Below are 23,733 nucleotides of genomic sequence, written 5' to 3' on the forward strand. Positions count from 1 at the left end.
GTCAGTAGTAGAAGAAACCAATTCTTCAATATATCTGCCTGTGAGGTATCAGGACAGCAGAACAAATGCTATGTTCAAATAATTAAATAAGTACAAGGCAAGGGGTGAGGGAAAACACCATCTGGCAGCTCTCTGCAAGTCATTTAGGAGTGAGCTGGAAGATAATGAAGTCCATTGCATTCTAGTCATGGATGGGTCCTTCTGCTTGGCTGGTGTTTCAGCCTGAATTCGAATAAAAATAGTCCATGCATACTTTACTGCAACTCAGTAAACACAGACCTTGCGAACAAAGATAGAAGGATGCACAAGGAAGTCTTGTAGGAGATTTGTCACAATTATTTTGTTTCTTAATGCACCCAGGAATTCCAGTATAATCAACCATTTAATCTGCATAGACAAGCATTTGTTTTTGGCTGTGGATTCTCGGTTTTATAGTAGTTTCCAGGCAGATCTGATCACATGGCACACCTAAGAGAGCCATGAAACCGTCTCAGATGGAAGGCAGCACAGGACAGAAATACAGCACTGTCTCCATTCACAGAGGTGCCAAGGTAGGCTTGGCTGCCTCTTACCTTATGAGGGAGTTGAGTATCCCCACAGGTTAGTCTGTCTCCAGCAAAATGGCGAGGCCAATGGAGCTTGTAATACATTCACCAGAGCAGACTCGAGATGCATATCACATTTTTTCCCCTCAAATAACTGTGGCCAGGTATGGAGGCACACTCCTATCATCTCAGCATTCTGGACAGGGAGAGGAGGATTACCATGAGTTCAAGGGCAGCCTGGCCACACAGCAAGTGAGAGGAGAGTGTGAGGAGTATTGAGTGATAACCTATCTTCAAAAACAAACAGAGATGTTTGTAAATATTAGTTTATCCAGAGTAAACATAATAAGGAACTCTTTAATGGAATTTTTGTGTCATGAATTTAAAACAAAACCACTTATTAGTAATAAAAGACCGCCTGACTAACAGTTCCTAGCCAGGTAAAATTACCTTCACTTGAGAGCTCATCTTGAGGAAATTATTTAAATTTTAGCATAACAATTCTCCCCCACCCACTTCCTCATGTTGTGTTTTCAAGACAAGGTTTTCATGTATTTCTTACTGTCCAAGCTGGCGTCAAACGTGCTGTGTGTCTGAGTGCAGGGGATATGAGGTGTGTGTACATACCTGGTCTCAGTTTCTTATCTTTGAAAAGGCATAATTAGATACTGACCTGATAAGTAGTCACAAGGATGCGATGTAATGGTGCATCTCCCGGAGGCACAGTGTCTGTGCTGTAATGACCTGGTTGCTGTAGTTTTTCTGTCATAAGTGCATATATGATTCACTTGGAGGGGGGCTATATTGTTCACATCAAATCTACTCAGGCAATTCTGGAATGCTTTGTTAATATTTCTATGTTAATTGTGCAATTTCTTTCTTTCTTTTTTTTTTTTTTTTTTTTTTTTTTTTTTTTTTTTTTTTTTTTTTTTTTTTGGTGACACTAACTACTAACTAACCACTGGGATTCTGGGGAGACTGCAATGACAGAAACTTGCAGGGATTCTGCCTTTGAGCAAGTGCCTGGTGGTAGCGCTGTGCTCCAGGATTATTTCTTGAAAGGTGTCTCTAGTGATTTTGTTTTACTCTTTGAAAAAACAAGAACGAAAGAGGTCTATAGAAATTGTTGGGGGAAATGCACACAGTTATGGTGGGTGTGAGCCTGAGGTTATGGACTTCTTCTGCCACAGCCAATCATCTATGGACACTGAATGCCTAATGTCATTGTCCACCTCCCGAGGAGATAGAGAGACATTAGTGTTTCTTAAACCTGGTTGCATATTAGAGTCATGCAGACATTTAGAAAAATAGCACTGCTGGTTCTACCAGGTCCATCTCAGCGAAATTGAATGACTGGATTGAGGTGGGGAGAGGGGGCTCCCCAGGCATTGGGATAGCTCATGAATGTCAACACTTACCTGTCTGGTCGTCACCCACTAAACAGTGTCTCCCAGCACTCAAGCCTTGCGTATCAGCGATACAGTGGCTTATGTAAAGATTCTTGTTCCAGTGCAAACAAGAGGACATTGGTATTTAGAGGAGGTAAGAGAACCTGACTTAAGCTATTAACGCTAGGTCAAAGCAACCTATTTTCCAAACTTAAGAGTAAAATGTGAATGATTCTTGCCCTCTGAGGGCTGCTAATGCTAGAACTGTGTGCTGGGTTCAACTGTCCACCCATGAAGTCTCTCTCTTTTCTGGTGTGGGAAGTTCTACCTCTGTAGAAGTTCAGACCCAATAGATAAGTTGTACCTGGAAGACTTCTCCGACTAGAGACTATAAGTAAAGGAAAATGTGGGAGCTCTTTTCTAGAGACTATTCTTTTCTTGTATTGATCACAGCATACAACATCAGCTTGGACAAAATAATTTTCCATCATGATGAAATTTTCAGTGATTAAAAACCCCATACTTTCCATTTGTGTCATTAGCATGATAGAAGGAGCATATGGCCTGGATGAGAGAAGCGAATGTTAGCTCTGAGGCTGCATGTGCAAGAGGCATTAATTAGGACTGTGAGTATCTCAAGTACTTGACTCAGAAAACAAATTTATTTAGGAAGCATCACGTCTCACAGACGCCTTCCTTCCTTCATCATGTTTCTGAATTAAGCAGCTCTATGTGTACAGAGCTAAACACACCTGGGAACCCTACAGTTCTCTGGCTTCAATCTATTTGTGGTTAGAAATAAGTTGGCATGACCCCCACATGGGGCTGTCTCTGACAGAAGTGGTAAGCATCATTGTGTGAGGTCAGGATCCTCGCCCAAGCCTGACTCAGGGACCTTGCCTTTGCAAAAGTGTCCCTTTGATGAAATACCTAAGTCAGTGTTGCTGTTCTGTGCCCATATCCAGAGATGCTCTGGGCCAGCATGTGCTTGACTGGAGGACTTTGCACATGTCCTGCCTCATGCTTGGATCAATTCCTGCTGCTTCCTTTGATCAGTGGCTGATGAAACCTCTCTTGGGCTTTGGGAAGCTGATAAAAGCCATGTGTTTGGGCTAACTCTTTGGAACTTGAGTTTTGGCAGTATCCAACTGTTAATATCCAACTGTTAGTACGTTTTAAAACATGTGCACAGGGCCTTGGTTTCACGGAGTTATCTCACAAATGCTGGCTGGGGCAGCTGACATATGGGTTTTGTCGAACCCTCGAAAGCATGTACTGCATCACTTAAATGAGGAGAGATGTAACTACTCCCGGGGGACAAATAAACATTTCCTGTGAAGTCCCCACTTGCTTAATGGCTGGCCTTGAGTGGTGAAGTCCTTGCTACCTTAGTGAACTCAGTGCAATGAAGCTAGAATTTTCCAGGTCTATTTTTTGATCCTTTTATAAGATAGAAAATATCAAAAAGAAATTGAGGAGAGATTCAACCAGTTAAGACTATCTGTGGGATGTTACAGAAAGGTGGACAGGTAGGGAAATAGGAATAAGAGAGAGTTTCTGGAAGCAGGCACTTTGATTTTTAGCTCTAGCTCTCTGAATGTACTTCTTGGAAAACTCAGACAAGCTACTAAACCCTCTGTGTCCCGATTCCTATGCAAAAATGTGTACAGTGACTGACCAAATGAGTTAGCATTTGTAAGGAGATTGGCATTGTGCCAGTAAATCAAAACCACACAATAAATGCTGTTGCATCGAGACAATGCAATGCTTTCGAAAAACCTAATGGAAGATGTGAGTAAGCTCTACCGAGAACTTCAAGTCTCTGAAGAAAAAGACACCACAAAATGGAAAAGATATCTCATGTTCATAAAGTGCTAGAATTAATATTAAGAACACGACCATTCTACCAATTTACAGATTCAGTACAATCCCAACCAAAATACCCATAACATTCATCACAGAAGGAGGAAAAACAAAACAAACAAACAAGAACAACAACAACCCCCCCCTAAAGTCTATAAGGAACCAGAAACATCTCTAGATATGTAAAGCAATCCTGAGCAGAAAAAAAAAAACAAACTCAAAAACAAAAACAAAACAAACAAACAAACAAACAAAAACCAGGAGGGAATGCTATTCAAGACTTGAAGATATATGATAGAGCTATAGAAATAAAACCAATACGGCAGTAGCACAAAAGCAGAAATGTAGACTGGTGGGATAAAGTAGAATGCCTAATCATGTGTGAGTACCACTATAGATTCTTGATCTTTGACAGGGAGGCAAAACACATATGCTGGAGAAAGACGGCCTTTCCATCTAATGATGCTGGGAAACCTAGATCTCCCCATGGGGAAGAAAAATTAGACCTCACTGTGTCATCCAACATAAAAGTTAGATCTAAGTGGACCAAAGATCTCTGTGTAGAAGCCAAAACACTAAAACTGCTAGAAGAAAAAAATCATAGGTAATATCTTACACAATGTAAGAGTAGGAAAGGACTTCCTGAATTGGACTGTATCTGCCCAGAAACAAGCCAGCATTTGACAAATGGGACCTCATGAAACTAAAAAGCCCTTTTTATGGAGTCTAGGTCATTTCCATGCTATTTATAGTGAAATTGGTTAAAAAAATATTAAGACCACTCCTATAAACACTTTTGACCTCACATGGACAGCAGAACCACAAATTGGTGTTTATATTTACCCTACTTATCAGTACAATGTTAACCCCCACAGTAATTAACACCACGGTACAGGTTGATTACTCTTTTAGTGTTCACATCAAGGATGTTATTGAAATATAACAGACTTTTAGACTGTGTTGCTCAAGTTTTTCAGCTGGCCACTTATATAAAGCAGAAGAAAAGTTTGTTGACTTTATTGAGGATAAATTGCACCTAGGTCTAGGAAGTACTTAAGTCTGCCAAAGAGCACTTCAAACAATGGGAGTTATATATTATATTACCTTGTGGTTTTCAGTATTTTGGTGTATCAAAGTTTTCTTGAAACATGCTTTTGATTGATACAGCAATTTACTAGAAACCTATAAGAAACTCTTGTTAAAAAACTACCTTGTAGTGAGATTAGGATTAAATATTCACATTATTAGTTTTCTGGTTGGTTGGTTGAATTTTTGTTTTGTTTCATTTTTGTTTTTTGAGACAGGGTTTTTCCGTTTAACAGTCCTGGCTGTTCTGGAACTCACATTGTAGATCAGACTGGCCTTTAACTCCCAGAGATCCTCCCATCTCTGCCCAAGGTGTGCTGGAATTAAAGGCATGTGCCACCATACCCTGCTGTTAGTGGTGTTTTGAGCTGTGGATGGGTAGCATGATGGTTAGTTGGGTTCTTGACACCTTGTGAGAGGCTCTCACGATCCCACCCAGTCTTCAGTTCCTCTAATGTGCTTGTGGTTATTCTTCATTACTAAATTTGGTCCTGAGGTAAAACATGAGGATGTGGGTGCTAATGGATTTTCTTCCTTTTATATACAGTAGACTTCATTAAATGTTACTGATCATCAATATTTCTTTTTCATGTTTAGAATAATGTTTTTGGAGGAAATTAGACAAGAGGCACTGGCTGATGGTGTTACCTTTTAACTTACCCGGTAATGTAGGAAAGATATCTGTCATCTGTGAATTAAAGAGGACATCCTAGCTTGGTACTCACCTTGCTAAGTTGCCTGAAGTGATTTTAAGAATCTAAGTATCAGCATAATTTTGGAGACTCTTGCTACTCTACGGGATAATTCCTTAAATTCATTAAACTTGGCAGCATTGAAATAGATCTAAAACAGAGATGTTTTAAAGTATTTCGATATCTGTTGATTAGGCTTCTCATTTTATTTGATATAACTTGATTGTCATACTCTTGTCATGCATCACTTGGTATTTATTTGCTTTTGGAAGTATGTAACTGAATGAGAGAGATACATGTAAGTTATTGAAACATTTAAAAATAATTTTAAAATATAAAAAATAAATTTAAAACTTTGTATGTATGTAGGAGTGCATACACAGGTGTTCATGTGGATACCAGAGGACAACTGGGTATGAGGGATGGATCTCAGGTCGTTAGGCCTTGTCAACAAATGTTTTTACCTGCTGCATCTTCTTGCTTGCTGGCACCCAAAGGAACTGTATTCAGGAGAGTGGCTAACGTTAATATACACTAATTCAATAAATATTTACTTAGTAATCTAGTAAGTAGCAATAAAAGGATGGAAAGCACACAGGGCTTGCCCCAAGAAGTTAATGGTCTAATGGAATTTTGAAAAGTCAATAGATAATTATAAGACTGTGTGATAAAGATGATAATTGGTGGAAGCAGAGTATAATCTTAACATATCTGAAGGGAATCACTGCAGGCTCCTGGGAGACTTGGCATCTAAGCACTGGAGCAGGGTGTATAAGAACCAGGCAAGGTTAGTTAGCAACCCTGTATAATCCTGAGAGAGAAAGAATCACGTGGGTTCAGGAACTGACAGGGTCTCTCTCCCTCTCTCTCTCTCTCTCTCTCTCTCTCTCTCTCTCTCTGTGTGTGTGTGTGAGTGTGTGTGTGTGTGTGTGTGTGTGTGTGTGTGTGTGTGTGTCCCGCATGTGGGGGAGAAGGGAGGAGGAGAGAGAGGGAGAGCGAGAATCTAGGTGAGCAACATGCATGCAACTATTTCTTATAAAAGTGAAAGTTGACACAACTTTCAGTGCTTGGGAAGAGATAGCAATTTCTGTTAAGATGGAGACAGCTGTGTGTCTGGTTATAAGAAGCAGAGTTTCAGGAAGGTTGTGAGAGGTGCCCGGGTGAGTCACATGGTAGCATCGTTTCTCAGCTCACTCTCAGCTGCTGAAGCACAGTGCAGTTCTTTTTTAGTACACAGTCCTTGGTAATAGCATTAGCGGGTCTTATATGAACAGAACATTCAATTTTCCCCTTGCGTTTTCCCATTTAAATTGATATAGTTATTTTTCCACTTAGAATAATAAAAGGTGAAGAAGTCTGTGGCAATGTTTCTCATTCATATTTTTATAGAAGACCAAGTTATCACTATTTCTGAGGTTGGAGTTGAAAAAAATAGTTTTAAGTTAGTGCTTTTGAATATTTTCATCTCAACTGAAATTCCCATCTTCTAGCGAACTCACGTGTAGAAACACCATGCAGCTATAAAAGTGAAAGGTGATAAAACTGCATTCCCCATAGTCATACCTGTCCTCACACACAGTGCTCTTCAAACAGAGAGAATAGTTTAAAATGTTTATTATAGTCAGTTTAAACATCGAGCCAAATCATGAAAATTTGGATATATAAAACCTTGGAAAGATTTTTTGTGAAAACAGATTTTTTTCTGTCACTAGACCTATGAAACTAGTGTAAATAACCAGCAGTTTTCCTAGTTTTTTTTTTAATTGCTATAACACAATTCTTGAGACCCAGTAACTTAATAGAACAAAAATTTCTTCCTTATAGTCTATAATTTGGGTAGACTTCATGTAACCAGGGCTCCCTTCATTTTTCATCCTGTGGTATCAGGAGGCAGAGAGACTAGAGAGAACATGTGCAGGGAATGAGCTCATTCTTTGTGGGGAACATACATCCCATAATATATAAGCAACCCAGTCATCTGCTCATGAGAGCAGAAGCCTCAAAACATAGTCACCCCTCACAGGTCACGCCTCTCAATACTACTGCCCTGGGATTTGATTTCTTGCACACAGCTTTAGTATCAACCGTCATCACAAATTCGAATTTAAAATCAGAAATGTTAATTTAGGATCATCCTTATTATATTTCCAGAAATAAAGTGATAATAATACTAGATATTTTTGAGAGTTTATGCCATATCCACCCAAGAAAAAATAAAAGGAATTTAAATTTATATTCATGCCCAAAAAAGTAAATTGTGACATTGTACCCATCTAATATATTAGAACTGAGTCTGTGAACCTGTTCTAACCAAATAGGAACTAGTCTAAACTAAATTATTATATCAGCATCTTTGACTCTGATTGTAAAATGATCACATACTCAAAAAGTACACATCTTTTAAAAAGCATCCTTCAATCATGTGAGACATTGAAACATTCAAACTTATTTTTCTTCCTCTGATCTTTGTTTCTTATTTTTTTTTTTTTGCCTTAGGGATTTTAAAGACATCTAGTTATCTGTTGCAGTAAAAATTAAAACACGGCACGACTGGTTCCCATGTGTCACAGCTCCACACTGGTCCCCTGGTACTCTCAGACCCGGGTTCACTCCCTGGTGTTAGTTAGATAGCCTAGCTAGTTTCTAACCCCCGCAAGGAGACCCTACCATTGCTAGTCTCCTTGTCCAGCTCTAGTCAGCCAGGAACTGTGGTCCCAGCTAACTGTTAATATCAAGAGTTGACAAACTGTAACCCAACAATCATATTTATGTGTTAAATTCTCAATCTACAATACATCCACAGAATAAATTCACTGGCAGATAATAAAGATAAAAATTGACCTAGACCACCCAGATCAGAATCATCATCCTCCTGTTTCCATTTTCCTCCCCTCGATCCTCTTCCCTTCTTCCTAGACTTTTCCCCACCTACCCTTTCTTCTCATCCAATGATAGGCTTTGGCTTATCCTGGACCTGCCTTGCTGCATAATGACATCATCCTACAGTTATCTTGAAGGGTCTATTCAGAAAGGAATGGAAAGTGTGGACAAGTCAATGATTTCCTCACATTGTTCTGGAGGAACAATTATTGTTTTCTAAGATTGCTAATGATCCACGTGATCACAAAAAAATGACACCGTCATGGTTCTAGTAAACTCAAACAACCACAGCATTGATTGGGGCTGCGGAAAGACTGTTCTGCTGGGAGAGAGCATTCATCACCATGGCCTGGTATGCCCCACAGAGTTGGGGAGAGGCCATGACACCAGATACTGATTTATGTTTAATTAGGAGTTCCAAGAGTCTGGAAGCATCTTGAAATAGATTATCAGTTAGTCGGTTACTTGCGTTTAGTGAAGTTCATAGTTCAGTGATTAGTAGAATTTGTGACTTAAGCGTTAAAGAGAGTGGGAGTCAGATTCTCACTGGTACCAATTGGCACTAGTCTATAGGAGTAAGAGTTGCTTGTTTTATACAGACAGCTCTGGAGAGATATAACTTGACCTGGTGTAATAGGGCCTGTGTGTGAGGCCAAAGGTCTGGGCTTTATGTAATTGGAGGAGAGAGACACTTGCTTTTTTGAGCACTCTATGCAGTGCTGTCCACTACCCGAGTGAGGCTGCTTCTTAGTGCCAGACAGAGTTTGGTAATGTCCATGTCTCTCTACAAAAACAAGCCAACCAAGGCTCTAAAAGAGAGCTTTATCTTAGCAGTGTCTCCTTCCCCTTAATTTTTTTTCTAATCAAACTCTTTGAACAGTGCCTGGTTTGTGTTTTTAAATTTTCAGCACCTTGCAGTCCACCAAACAGCCAAGTTACCGGGATCCTCAACAACTCATTTCCATACAAAGGTTTGCTCTAGTTTCAGGGATCTGAGGAGTCTTGAAGCAGCTGATGATGCCATATAGAAGGGTCTTTATTGGGGCCTGCTGTGTTATATAAGGTTCCCTGTAAGAGTGGAAACTTAGGTGCTGTTTCTTCAGGTAGCGATTCCCCTGGGTCTCTGTTTTATGTGGGGTCTGTGGCATTACAGCTTTGTACAATTCTCTATGTAAAAGGATCAAGTACTCCTCTTTGAGATGCCAATAGGCTCACAAGGAAGAGCTGACCAAATCATCCAGTCAGATGCTATGGTCATTAAGGCTATGGAAATTCATGGTTTAGGACAAACTTGACTAAGACAGCTTGTGATCTCTTGGATACCCTTACTCATGGTCTTTAGTCTTATGGCTCCTTGGCTGGAGCAGACTTTTGATCAAACAGTAACCTGAATTTTTGGAGGAGATTAACATTTAAGTGGCAGGATTTAGAGTGGAGGAGACTGACTTCTATCTTGGAAGTAGGCCTTACTCATCGGTTCAAACTTACCTCTCTAAGCAAGGATTGTTGCTGACAGACTGCCTGTGCCCTCAGACTGTAGCTCTTCCCTAGTCTCCAGCCCCTTCACCTTTACTGAAGATGATTTGAGGAAGTTATGTGAATCAATTAAAATACCAACTCCTTACTCAAACACACAGGCACATGTACATCCTGCTGGTTGTGTTTTGGTGGAGTATATTGTACTTTGCCTACTCATATGTCTAAATTGGTTCTTACTTCATGGAGGAAATTAAAATGAGTGAATGACTCAATCAGTAAAAAAAAAAGTGCAATAGGAATACAATGCTTACTGAATAAGTCTGGTTACCCAGATTCTATTCTAAAAGTCCAGCATGGTAACAATGCCTGTGACCCAAGTTTGAGGAATCAGAGAGAGGAGAGTTCCCTGGAGCTTAATGTAGGACACTCAGTCTAGCCAAATCAGGGAAAGACAGTCACTGAAAACCATGTGGTGAGTGATTTATAAAGACATGGGACATCAATCCCTGGCTTCTATGTGCATGTGCACACACATTCATGTATGCCTACTTACACATATACACTACATATCACAAAAAATATGGTGGAAATTTAAATTAATAGTGAAGTCTCAGGGAATGGAGTGACTGTTAACACTCGTCCATCCATACTAGGTTGAAACCGTATTTACATCAGCCATGATACTTAACGATTTAAGAGTGACACACTGGTTTAAGAGGAGAAGGTCTCCACCACAGTTTTGGTATTAGTCTAATACCTGTCAACCTAACAGTCTCTTGCTCTGCAAAATGGCAAATGTGATCCTTCAAGGGTGCTAAACACACTGAGTATAAGATGTTCTAATGTCATACTTTTCTTTTGCTACCTTCCCAACATTTCTTAGGTTGTCTTTCATCCCAATGGGCTGGACTCGCCAGCTACCAGTGCAGGGTATAGCACTTGCCGTTGGTGCATAAGATGGGCATGGAGGAGTTGGAAGAGTAAGATGACTGGGCGTAGGAAGGCTGTTCTGTTTCCTGGGCACTATGGAGAAAAGCTTAGAAAGGACTGATGTTCTCTCCATATTGTATGAGGAGCCCTCCTCGCTGCTCCTTGAGCAAGGGGCTGGGGATGCATCTCTAAATGACATCGTGATCAAAATCTTCTTATTACATTCCTGAGTTTTCCTGCAAAGGAGCGTGATTGGTTGCCAACAGCTGAAAGGGATCCTTTTGCAGCCCAGCATTGAATAACACCATCTCCCAATTACGATTTAATCTTTTTTGTTTTGTTTTGTCACCAATTTGGGCTTGGAATACAAACTCAAAATAATAAACTTCAATGACCTGAGTACAGGGTTTTATATCTTTTCCCCAAAAGTACGCCAACCTCTGATTTCTCTCTTCTGTGGTCACTTAATGAAAATATTCATCTGAGCTGCAAAAGAAAAGATCAGTGCAATTTTGACTCATGCCAAAGAACAAAGGAAAATGCATTCATTTTGTGCAATGCCAGAGCTACAGAATGCCTCCTTTTATTAGATAACCTGACAAAAATTAACTGGTCAGTGCTGAATGGAACTAGCCAATATTATTTCTCCCAAGATAAAATTGCTCTTTGTCATTGTTGAAACTTCAACACTTGATGTCAGAAAACATAGACAAGGTGTGCGGGATTCTGCCTACTCAAAGCGCTTACTGCATGGGTGTTTGTGTGCCTTGTGCTTTACCCTAATAATGGTTGCCACACCCACACTGATGTGCACAGGAACCAGGACTTTAAGATAGATTTGTCTATGAAACCACTGTGTGACGTTTCTACCATGTTAAAACCCAGACATGCCCAAGCCCCCATTCATCTGTGGCTGTGGATCCTGGCATTTCCTTCCCCATCAGTGCTGGTGTGGGGAACGTTCAAGGCTCCTCATTGCAGTAGGCAAATGAGAGACTCTTCTGGTTCATTTCATCTTGGTGCTCTGGTCAGACAAAGGGTAACAGGCCCATTTCTCCCAATGTTCTCATTCCAGCCTTGAATCTCAGGAGAGCAAGGGTTGCTATGTTCCCTGTGCTTCTGTTTAGGCATGGGCACACTTTTTGTGAAATGCTGAGGCCAGAATTCCCTCCTTCTTCCCTGTATCCTTTGTTCTCTCTCTCTCTCTCTCTCTCTCTCTCTCTCTCTCTCTCTCTCTCTAAATGTAGGGTCTTATGTCACTCATGAATTTGCTGTGGAGCCAAGGATACTCGGCCTCGTCTGTTCTATGACCCTGAACTCCTATTCCTCCTGCCTTCGTGTCCTGAGTGAGTTCTGGGCTTGCGTACTTGAACCTTCACCTCTGGACTAAGCTTCCTTTCTTCAAGGTAAACCTCCAGCCTCAAGCGTGTGACTGGATCAGTCTTTAGCATGAAACTGTTCTTAAAATTTATTCCTTCTGAGGGCCCAGTCTGAGGGGGAAGCGAGAACCACGGCTCAGTACTTGCTGGATGGGGCCAACTACATGCTTCCCAGATCCAGTTATTTCCGGCAATGAGGCCTCCACCAGAGGAACATTGGTTTGTCACATGTTTATTATTTTACCTCCACGTTTGGGTATTAAAGGGAATTAATTAATTAGCAGTTAAAGGGAATTACTTTTTTTAGAAATCACCTTAAGTTCTCTGTGTACTTGGGAGTGTAGACGACTACCCAGGGAGAGCTGGTACCTGCCTGACCTTGCCCACCAAGCTCGCCTAAGAAACAGGCCTTGTCAGGTCAGATGATATACATAGCTACCATTCTCCCCTCTCAGTGTGGGTCCTGGCCTTGCAATAACCTTTTGACATAGAAACCTGTTGTTTTCTGGTTGGTGATCTCATGAAATGTATTCAGCTGCTAGGTGACCAAGCTTCCTTATCAATAATGCAGGGCTAATAGTAAGCACACTGTTTTTATACAAAGCTAAGAGAGGAGATGCATAAATGCATTTAGCACTGTTCCACCCACAACTAATGTTAGCCATTACTAGTTCCATGATTCTGATAAATAAGAGAATATTCTAGTAGTTGTTCCTGCTAGAATAAAAGAGATAGGCCATCATTAACAAGTATGCGTTTTTAAATCCTAACAAACCTTGAATACCATTTTCCTATCCTATAAAGGTGTATTTGCCTGCAGCTACTGTTTGGCTTTCTCTGAATCTTTTATCTATAATTTTTATGTTTTCTAAATTGCATATGAGCTTAGAACTGGCTTTCTGCAGCAGTATATTGAGACTCCTCCCCTTGTCTACATTTATACTTCTATGATATCTTCGTGTTGATCATCCTTCCTGTAGGGAGATGTATTTAACCAATTACCTCATACAAGAGCTCTCTCATAGGTTATCAGTTGATTCTTAGATTGTTACCTTGAAAGGAACATTAACAAAGAAATTGGAATCTTTTAAAATATGTCCCTAAATTCCCCCCAAAACTATTTACTAGATTATAAAAACTGGCAACCATGTATTCTCACCAACATATAGCATTTAAGAAAAAAAATTGTTTTAATTATTTTTTTAACGTATGGGTGTTTTGCATGCAGGAATATACGTATGCCACATGAGTACAGTGCCTTCAGGGGTCGGATGAGGTTGTTGGAGCCCACGGGACTGGAGTTACAGATGGTCGTGACTCCAATGTGTTTGTTGGGAATGGAACCCAGTGCTCTTAACTGCCAAACTACATGGGTGTAATTATAAATGCTTAATTGTTTGGTAGACACAGTGAGCTGTGGTAGGCTGGTGAAATGGTTCCGCAGGTAAAGGTATTTGCTGTGATAACCTGACTGCCTGAGTTCAATCCCTGGGATCCACGTAAACTAGAAAAGAGGAAAGTGACGAGGCCAAGTTGTCCACTCACCATCGTAAGTGTCGCTGCAGCTTTTTCTCCAGCACTGCTGTCACACAAACCTACACACGACGAAATAAACCTGTGAGGCTTTCATTTCATACATCCCTTTACAAATTATCAGTGAATGAATTATTATGTAAGTTTTAAATGTGTCGTTTGTGTTATGTTCTTAGACTGCTTTGTCAAAGAATGTATGAAGAAGCCTTACAGGAATCCTCTAGCTTCCGTAATTAGGCAAATAGAATGTGTGTTTAAAAGAACTTTAGACAGAATACCAAGAGTATTCTATCCTTGGGTGAACAGTGATGCCAAGAAGTAACATGGGTTATTAAATGAAAATCCCAGTGCCAATCATGAAATATCTCCCTACAAATTATCAGTGAAGGAAGACCTAGAGATACCCAAAATAGCCTGGGCTATTACCATTGCTCTTGATTGACTACTAAAAATAAATCATAAGACTCTGTTGCCAAAGACAGCACTCACTTTGGATATAGGACTCAGAGAAATCAAGCTCTCTTTTTCCTTTCGGTCAGCTCACATAATGCCAGAACTGCTATTCCATCTGCTGGGAGAGAAAACACATCAGTGACCTCACCTAGCACTTGACCCTGCGTGCTACAGTAACAACCGGCCTGGCAGGATATGCCCACTGCTGTTCCCCTGGCCTGGGGAGGGTCTGGAAGCTGACTTGCCTTCTCTGGTTACATCTCAGCCAGAGTCCTATCGTGCTTCGTCAAGATACTGCTGAATCGGCTCTACTCCAGCCTTGTCACACTCAATCTCCAAGTTGTCCAGGAGGCTCTTTCCCTCGGGGTCTCTTCTTTTACTAACTACCTGAGATGCTCATTTGTACTTAATTCTTGTCTTCAGGTTTCCTAGTTGGTGAAAAAGGGGTGCTGACCTTTAACGTGTGGCTTTTCTCCCCACCCTTAAACGACCTTCTGTCTCCATGGGCCTTGACTGTGTAAGGCAACCTTGACCATAGGCAGTCGCTCTATGACTGGGTCTCTCTACCTCTCTGACTTCTTAAAATTCCACGAGAATCTGGGTTTCTGTTCAAGGACACAGAGCTAGGATACTTCCATTTTTAAATAATAATAATAATATAAATAGTAATTATTATTTATATTAATATTTATATATAATAATTATTTATATTAAAATAATAATTATTTATATTAATATTATAGGTAATATATAATATCTATTATTATTATTATTATTATTTACTCTACCACATCTTCCCTGCTCCACTCTGGCAGCATATCATCTTTTTCTTACCTCTGACCTGATTTCACCTGTAGGCTGTAACTTGGTCCTGCTGGGCACAGTGTGTTTCCAGTGTGAGACTCTCGCCCATTGAATACATTCTTCCTGGCAGCTGAAAACAGCATCTAACAGCAACTTCAAACCAGACATTATGCAGGGCAAAACTACATTTTCAATGCTCCCAAAACGTCGTTTTATAAATATGTAAAAACATTTACATTGAGCTGGGAGAGGAGACAGAACTGGTGTCTTTTATGTACATCATAAAGATCTATTTTCCCTTTGTAAAAGTAAAAATTGATGTTGGGGTACAGGCACCATTATGCTCTCGAATTGGTGCTTCAAAATGTGTATAGTTTCTTATTGTTAAAGCTAAAAATGTCTTCCCTGTTGCAAAGGAACAACTATATTTCAGTTTTTCCCCCCAAATATTTTATAGATTATTAACAACTTTGGAAACATTTGTGGCAATCTAATTATATATGCAAGTATAACTATACACGTAGGAATAGGTTTATTACCAGCTCTTTTTATGAACATTCGACTCCATCTTTTTTCCTTAATGGTTTGTAGTTCTTCTGTATTGAATTTAATTAACTATCTTTATTCCTCTGCCTCACTTTACCTAAACACTTGTTACTATTTATCCCTTTACTGGTTCAACAATATACTTAGCTTTCCAAAGCCTTTGTTTCCATTCAAGCTGCTTCCTTCCTGCTCTTATGGATTTCTCAGAGTCTCCTAATTAGTTCTATACAGATAATTTCTAGTTTCTCTCAAAATCCATTAGTATTTTCTTTTGTTAAATTAAGTCAAGGGACTTGGAAGAATAGCAATTAATTATTGTTGTCTATGGGGCTTGTTAGCATTCATGAATGAGGGCATGAAAATAATTGTCTCTATCTGCCCCTTGCCCATTATTCTGTTTAGGCCAAATTACAATTTCACAATTACAGATCGGAACCAAGTGATATGGCTTATCTGTTGGGGGGAAAGTTAGGGAAAGGCATACGACTTTGGAAACCAAAAACCACATTTTTCTTTCTATTTTTTTAGCTGGGTAATAGAAAATTTTAGTCTCACAGATAAGACTCCTCGGGCTGTCACTTGCTAATTTGAGTTGCGAGTTTTCTGTTATTACAATGATGGTGCTCCATGTCTTCGATCTGATGCCTTTTCAGTCATTTTCACAACTAACAGAGCCCTGGGGATTGACTTTCTGCTTCCTCTTGCTCCCCCATCACTCCTGCTTCTAGTGTTTGATTATGTCAAAGTTTACTTAGCCTCAAAGCAACACGAATTTTTCCCTAGCACTATTTACTTCATATTGGGCCTGCCTAAGTTCATAAAAGCAATTCTCTATTATTCTGTGGGTGTTTTTCTCCTGTGACCATGTATGTAAAAGCATATTATATACTAAGTTATGTATTCTATATTCTGGGAGCATAATCTTTTCACTTAGGAACTGTCTATGTATGTTGTTTCACACTGAAGGTTGCGTGGTTTTGGTTACTGGAGGTGGTGGGCTTGGGGGCAGGTTCTGGATATTGTAGTGTCTTTGTACATGAGAGGTTGGTACAATGGCTGCCTTTGTCATTCCCTGTCAAGTTCTGCCAATGCACAGAATTGAGGAGATAGGTCAGAGATTAATGGCTGGGAGGCATATGGGAAGAACATTTATTAAACTGTAGGAATTTATGACCTTTCAGTTTTTAGCTCATGAGCAGAGCAAAGGATCAAGTTGTTTGACACACTGAGTCTTCCGCTGCACTAGAAACCTTTCCTGGCTTAGTATTTAGAAGCCAGGAGAAGTTCAACCCAACCTGAAAGAAACAAAAGATAAATGTCAACACATAACTTCACTTAAGAAGAACATACGTTAACTGTTACAAGTGTTACTTACTTACAGCTAGTCCTGCTGATAAGATTTCACTTACATACTTATAGGATGCTTTACATTGAAATTATCTTCTAAAACAAGTTTAGAATATTTAATTTTACCAGAAAACTCAATAAAGGATAAAATTATTTCTTCAGATCAAAAACGATGTGCGATGACTTCGGCCACCTTATCTTTAGGAGACAAATTGCATTATACATGTTTAACTCGTGCCAATAAATAACCAAAAGCAGTTTATTTGCTGCTGTCATGACCACCCACGTTCAGCACAGATGTTCGGCAAAAGATTTAGGAACTATTTAGAAGCTTTCATTAGCTCAGATAAATTAGTAGTGTATTTATTGGCAATAGTAAACTCTGCAAGTTCATATTTCCTTTCTTGCTCATTTTACAGGGGCCTCCTAAACACCATCAGCTTATCCCTCAGGAAGTTCTTGCATATGTCGGTAAGCCCGAAGCCTGCCATTTTAAGGGTTCCGATCACTGAACTGATCATCTGAGCTGACTCAGTTAGACCCCGGCCTCCCCACGACCTTTATCTAATTTGTCTCTGCTTGCCTCTGAAGCACTTTGTCTGTTCTGTTTGTATCCAAATGGGTTTCTGCAAAAGATGTGGTATGTTATGGGCTATCTTTCCCCCAGAGCTTCCAGCAGTCTATTCTCTATATGGAACTCAGAAGATATATACAGGAGGGAATTAGAAAGCATTACTCTATTCACAATAGATTTTTAAATTAATGCAGATCCAGTTATCACATATGTATGCCTTCTTTTTCATTAGGCCTGATTCAATTCTTTCAGGAACCCAATAGACTGGTACTAGGCAAGTCAAGACACCAAATACTCAAGAGATACAGAACAATTCAACTACATGGAGAACTTGTTAACACTTGATCCATAGATAAATAATATGCAAAACAAAACAAAAACATACAAAAAACCCTTAGGCTGTTAGTTATCATATCTAGCTAGGGGTCAATTTGGGAGAAGTAAATCATAGAGTCTAACTTGTATTCACCAGAACTACTAGAAGAAAGGCTTTATACAATACATTGCTACTGGACATGCATCTTGACTATGGAGACCACCAAAGCCAAGTTAAGTTTGAACAGTCCTATTAGCAATATCAGCAAAAGGAAGCTGTGATCAAGAACTATGAGAAAGACAGTAAGTTTTGTTAACTTTTTATAAGACTGATGAAAACTGTAGGCACTTAGAGGCAGACAAACAGGTTCAAGTGAGCTGTGCCTAGCCATTCAGGTGTAAGTGAAATGGGTCTGAGTTTGGCAGTGACGACGAGAGGAAGAGGTCACTGAAGACATTGTGAACATTTACTATTGGTGACAGCTACTTGCTCATCACAGGGAGGAGGGTGGATTTGAATTGTGTGGTACTTGGGTAAATATAAGTAAGAAGGCGTAAATGCTACAGAACAGGCTAAAGTGGAAGCGTTCCAGGTATAGAGGATGCTATAATTTGAGCTTCTATCCTCCAAAGGCATGTTGCAATTTTATTGCTATTGTAACAGTATTCAAATGAAACCCAGAGAAATGATTAGTAGGGCTCAGTCTCATAGGTGGGATTGGCAGTGTTATGAAACGGTGAGTTCAGATCTCTCTTTATTTTGCTTTCTATTTTCTGCCAAAAGATGACGTAGTCACAAGGACCATCTCAGATTCAAGGCTCTTGACAGATGTGGACCCCTTGGTCTTGGTCTTCCAAGACTGTAGGGCTTACCATTGGCCAACAAGTTTTTGCTCACTGTAAACTCTCTACTCTCGGATGTCGTGGTACCTTAATCAAAGCTAGGGTGGAGCCAGGAAGTTCTTTCCTTGCAATCATGAGATCCTGTCTTTGACCCCAAGATGCTCCATAGAGAAACAGGCATGGAAGTGTGCTTACAATCCCAGAAATGGGGAGATTAGTTAGCACACTTGAGGAACCCAAGGCCATTGAGAAAGTCTGCCTCAAACAAACAAACAAAAGCAAAGACACACTCAAGGTTGTGCTATCGTCTGAACGTACATACATACATGTTCTTAACACATACGACTATGGCAGTAATTAAAGAAAGTCCTCTTACTGGAAGTCAAGATAATGTGTAAGTTTTATGATCCCTAAAAGTTGGCACTTGGAGACTAGAAAGTGAAGGGGCAAAGTAAGTCAGGACTGTTGGCAAACACTGAAGACATCCCTATGTCTCTGCGAAGCATTGAAATAGATATAGATGAAAATGAGAACACTGAACACTTGAAAATAGTACACTCTGGGGTAAGGTCATTAATGAAAGCCCAACCAGCACACTTGAATTAGATAGTTGACTGGAGCATCAACAGGCAGGAAATATTCAACATGATCCTTACAAACAAAAGAACTTTCACACTGGGAAGGTTAAGTAGTTTGTGGGTCCAGGAGTAAACTGATGGTGAATGACCCAGAGGTTAACATTAGCAGGAAAAGGCACATGTCTAAAGATGGAGGGCCATGAGAGATGCAACGTGGCCAGAGGCAGCTGAAGCCAGAGAGTGAGAGAGCACCATCTGTAAGTTGGGAGAATACTAATGGTGCCCCAGAGGGAAGGGAGCTAAAAGGAGCAACACCTTGACCTTGTTCCTCAGCCTTTCCTCCAATCTTCCATCACAGTTTCCCAAGGGCCAAGCCTATCTCCCATCTAGAGGGCCAGGGGGCCTGAGAAATGCCCTTTCTTTCTGCCTGGAGCTGAGGAAAGGGAGGGTTGGAGCCCATTTACTCATGTAAAAGAAAACGGCCTATAAGGTCAGCCTGCCATGTGTTACCTAATATGGAGTACAGTATTTTAAGGGCTGGGGAGCTGTCTCCTGGGAACTTTTGGAAGATAAACAGATAAAATGTTGAATATTTTTCCTCCTCTGTAACTGTAGTCTAGGGGTGTGGGGGATGCAACTTTCAAAGGCTATTAAAAGCTGTGAGTTTAATGGTCATCTAAAAATAGCAGAACATAAGTTTTCAGCTGCTAAAGAGCCTTACTCCTCTTCTGTCCCTGTATGTTGTGGACATCACCATGTGCTGCCTCTCTGGACATCAGAAACAGTGCGTCTGCTTAAAGAGTGGCTCAGCCATAGCCAGCAGAGCTCTGAAGGCTTCTGGGACTTGCAGGTTAGCTTCACAAAGATCGGGGCTAACAAGTAACCAGCCGAACTCCATTTTGTATTTTGAAAGTGATTGATGACCTCCTGGCCGAAAGATTCATAGTTTGGATGCTTTGCCTTAGGATTTCTGTGAGATGGTGGAAAGTCACTGACTGGCAGTATTCCTGTTTACTTATACAGAAATGAAGAACAGAGCTCAAAGACAGAGCCGGGAGATACAAAGCGGAATCATGCCATCACCCTAAAGAAATGCAACAATGTATTCTATTCCTTGCTTCTGCTATTAGGTAGCTGCTGATTTTGTCTTTATATTTGATCAAAAATAGTAACAACACTGAACATGAGTACTCACAAATTCCTCAGTGAAGTTGAAGTGCATACCTCCCTAGTATTGGCTTATGTACCTTCTGGTACAGATCTATGAAGGAAGTCTCCTTGTATTTTACAATTAAATCAAGGCACCAAAAAGGTGTTGGCCATAGAAACTACCTGGTGTGTGGTAGGGTCAGTATTTGATCCCCACAACTTGTCTTCAGAGCCCATCTGGTATTTACGGTGTGAGGTCCACTCTGCTAGTCTCAGCTACAGGGACACGAGCCACTGGTAATGGACTTCACGGCATTCTTCAGAAGTAGAGGTGCTGGCTTCTGGAGAAACTGGGTTACTCTCAACCTGAGGCTCTTTCGAGGCTCATTTTGGACCAACGTCCCTATGTGAAGTAAGAAATAAGAGTGGCTAACCCAGGTTAAGTCAGTTTGACTGGGCTTTTCGCAGGTTTTACTTGAATTTGGGTGTTAGTTATTTGATTGGTAAACTCATCCTGTATCCCCTACCATTTAAGAACAGTTCTAAGAGTTAAATAAATTAATATAATTAATTCTTGCCACATCCTAGGAACAGAACTTAGTATATAGTTGGGTTTTTTTTTATTGCTTTATTGCTACTTTGGAAAATGGGGGAGCATGGGTGAGCACTAATGTTTCTTTTTAACTTCAGCAAGCCCAACAGACCACTAGCTAAGCTCCCAATCTGAGTTGTTGTTTGGGCACCTGGCGTTAACGATTCCATCCAAGGAAGGTAGCTTTAAAATACGGTTTACTTCAAAACCGTCTGTCCTTATTTAACAGTATAGTGAAGAAGAATCAGTTTTCTACTGGAGACTTCAGGGCCAACAGAAACAGTTTAAGACAAAAAAGCCCATGGAGCCTTCCACCGTTCTGTAAAATGGACTTTAGGGGTACACCCATCTGATCGCCTCACTGCTGTCTCCCGATCAATCCAGCCAGCTACTGTCCGCATACTGCCCCCAACCTTTGTGCCTTGTTCTTATTTTATATTTACGTAGACTGTACCCTTCCTTTGACCGGACAGAAGTTTCCTTTCCTAGGTCTGGCTCACATGAATCCAGTCTACAAAGCCTTCTGTTGCTCTCCTCGGTCAGTGGGGTGAACGGATGAACTCCCCTGCTGCTATCAGTACCTCTTCCATTGGAGCAACTTCCTGCCTCGCCCCATTCTTGATGGCGGCCCTGTGAGAAGGCACACATGTGGAAACTGAGTTGCAGCCGGATACTCCTTGCAGCAGCTTTCCTTTGTGACCTGCACAGAGCTGTTGTTTAGAAATTATGTGCAAAAGTAAAAGGAATAGGGGGAATTTTTTTTTTTTTGAGAAATATAAGGTCTTCAGTTCCTTCCGTCTCTGATCGCATTCCTTGGTGCAGCTGTATTCTCCCTGGAGTCTCTCTTCCAGGACTCTCATTAAACAATGCCCAAGCAAGCCTTGCATTGTGGAGGCCTTTCTTGGAAGCAGATCCTACGTGGGAAACATTTTCACCATTCATTTTGACATTAACTAAAAGCAAGAGAGTTTTAAAATTAAAGCTAACCTACTATAGCTGTTGGAATAACTCTTTAATTGGCCATTAAGCACGTGCATGGGAATAGAATCTCTCCAAAGTGCACTGAGAATTATGTCACCTGACATTGCTCGCTTTCCCCCACCTAACCACCAAGGGAATTGAATGAGTCAAAAGGAATGAGTCGACTTCCCAGCATCCTTTTCTCTATACTGAATGCCCTGCTGCTACTCCAGAAGTGTGACACCCAAAAGCTCATGGCACATACACATAGGAGCAAAATGTTGCCTTTCCTTTTCCCATTTATAGATGCTGTGCAAGCTGGCAATGTGAATCCCGGGGTGAATATTGTGATTTACTTGTTTTTATTTGCATGTTATAATAACGTCAATAGAAAGTGATCACAGATGACGTTTTTATTCAATGGGCAGCAAACACTCTCCCGTGTTTATCACTTGGCATTGGGTTTGTGGAGACTGTTTGAGTACATACTAAATAATGTAATGAGAACCGCCCCATGGGGAGGAGCAGAGAGAAATGCAGAACCCAACCTTTTAGATTTGTATTCCCATGACAGTGTGGCTATGCTATAGGCTTTAAGCATTTGGCCAATCCATTCATATTTTTTTAAAAGACTCTAAGTTGTAAATTCTCATTTCAGTTACAGCTAGTAAAAAGGAAACTAGCTTAAGAGTTATTAATGTGTAAATCTGGTAATCTAGAAAGTCAAGTGATCTCAGGTTAGAGTTCTGGATTTGTACAATCTAATTTTGACCAAAATGACACAATCTATCAGCAGCTCCGTGTAAATCAACAGCAAATTGCAAATGATTCTTTAAAACTGGTCTGGGAAAGGAATGCACACGAAGAGGCAAGAATTACCAATGACCTATGTAGTCTGACCTCTCATTCCCCCCGTGGCTAGTGTGATTGGCTAAGGGGTTACAAACTCCAACAATAAGAGAGTTCGTGTCCACACACAGAGCTGCATGGTTCCTTTAGTAATGTCTTTACCTTTGTTAAAACTAGAATGTTTTCTCTCAACGCTGGTATAAGCATAACCAGTTTTTTAAAAATCTTCGCTAGTAGCCCTGTCATTTTTAAAGGTAGGGCTAACACGGAGAATGTTTCTTGGAATTGCTCAACCACCAGGTCCCAGATAGACACAGCTGGACTCCATTAGGAAATGGGATACCTAGCTAATTAGCTTGTAATATGGACTTGAGACTCACTGCTATAACTCTGCTTGCAATTGCTTGCAAAAATCCCGAGTAACCTGAAGCAATCGATTTGTTTTGAAAACCAGTCACGTGGTTCCTTTCCCTGACTGAAATAATAGTTGACATGGTGAGCAGTCTGCATTAGTCGTCTATTATCCCACAAAACCAGAAACACTGTGGAGACAGTCCTCATTATTTTTTCATGCTGAAATACAGTTCAGTAAAATACTAGTTTGGGTGGGGATCCACTGAGCTTGAGGATTTGCACTGCAAAGAGCACTTACATGGATAGATAGGATGCCTGTCTCAACATTGTTTCCATCTTGTTTTACTTTACCTGATCAATTGGTTGCAAATGTGCTACATAAAGAAACGTAATTATATGTAAAGCATGTGCAAGTTACGCTTCTATGTGAAGTCATTTGTTGCATTTTTAAAAATCTAAGTCTCACAGAATGGTCCTTACTTTCAATATGCAAATATTTAGTGAGCAACTTCATGTGGGTCACAGTAGTTGAAGGAGTTAGCTTTGTCCTGAGACCTGAGAGGAAGAAGTCTTGGCTTTAACTCTTAGGTTTCT

At 40.4% G+C, this 23,733-nt stretch overlaps 1 long non-coding RNA gene across 2 annotated transcripts in view; it reads left to right on the forward strand.

Annotated features, from left to right (window-relative positions):
- LOC147995542 (uncharacterized) overlaps positions 1-23,604 on the forward strand; it is a 119,342-nt gene extending 95,738 nt beyond the window's left edge. Inside the window, exons 4-6 of one of the 2 annotated variants that reach the window (XR_015683627.1) lie at positions 17,345-17,396; positions 20,259-20,365; positions 21,466-23,604. This is a non-coding gene — a long non-coding RNA (uncharacterized LOC147995542). The remainder of the gene's footprint in view (positions 1-17,344; positions 17,397-20,258; positions 20,366-21,465) is intronic. The other variant, XR_015683631.1, reaches the window with a different exon arrangement.
- The last annotated feature ends 129 nt before the right edge of the window (positions 23,605-23,733 follow it).

This window comes from Rattus norvegicus, chromosome 3, assembly GCF_021556685.1.
Source record: "Rattus norvegicus strain SHRSP/BbbUtx chromosome 3, alternate assembly SHRSP_T2T, whole genome shotgun sequence".
Lineage (NCBI taxonomy): Eukaryota > Metazoa > Chordata > Mammalia > Rodentia > Muridae > Rattus > Rattus norvegicus.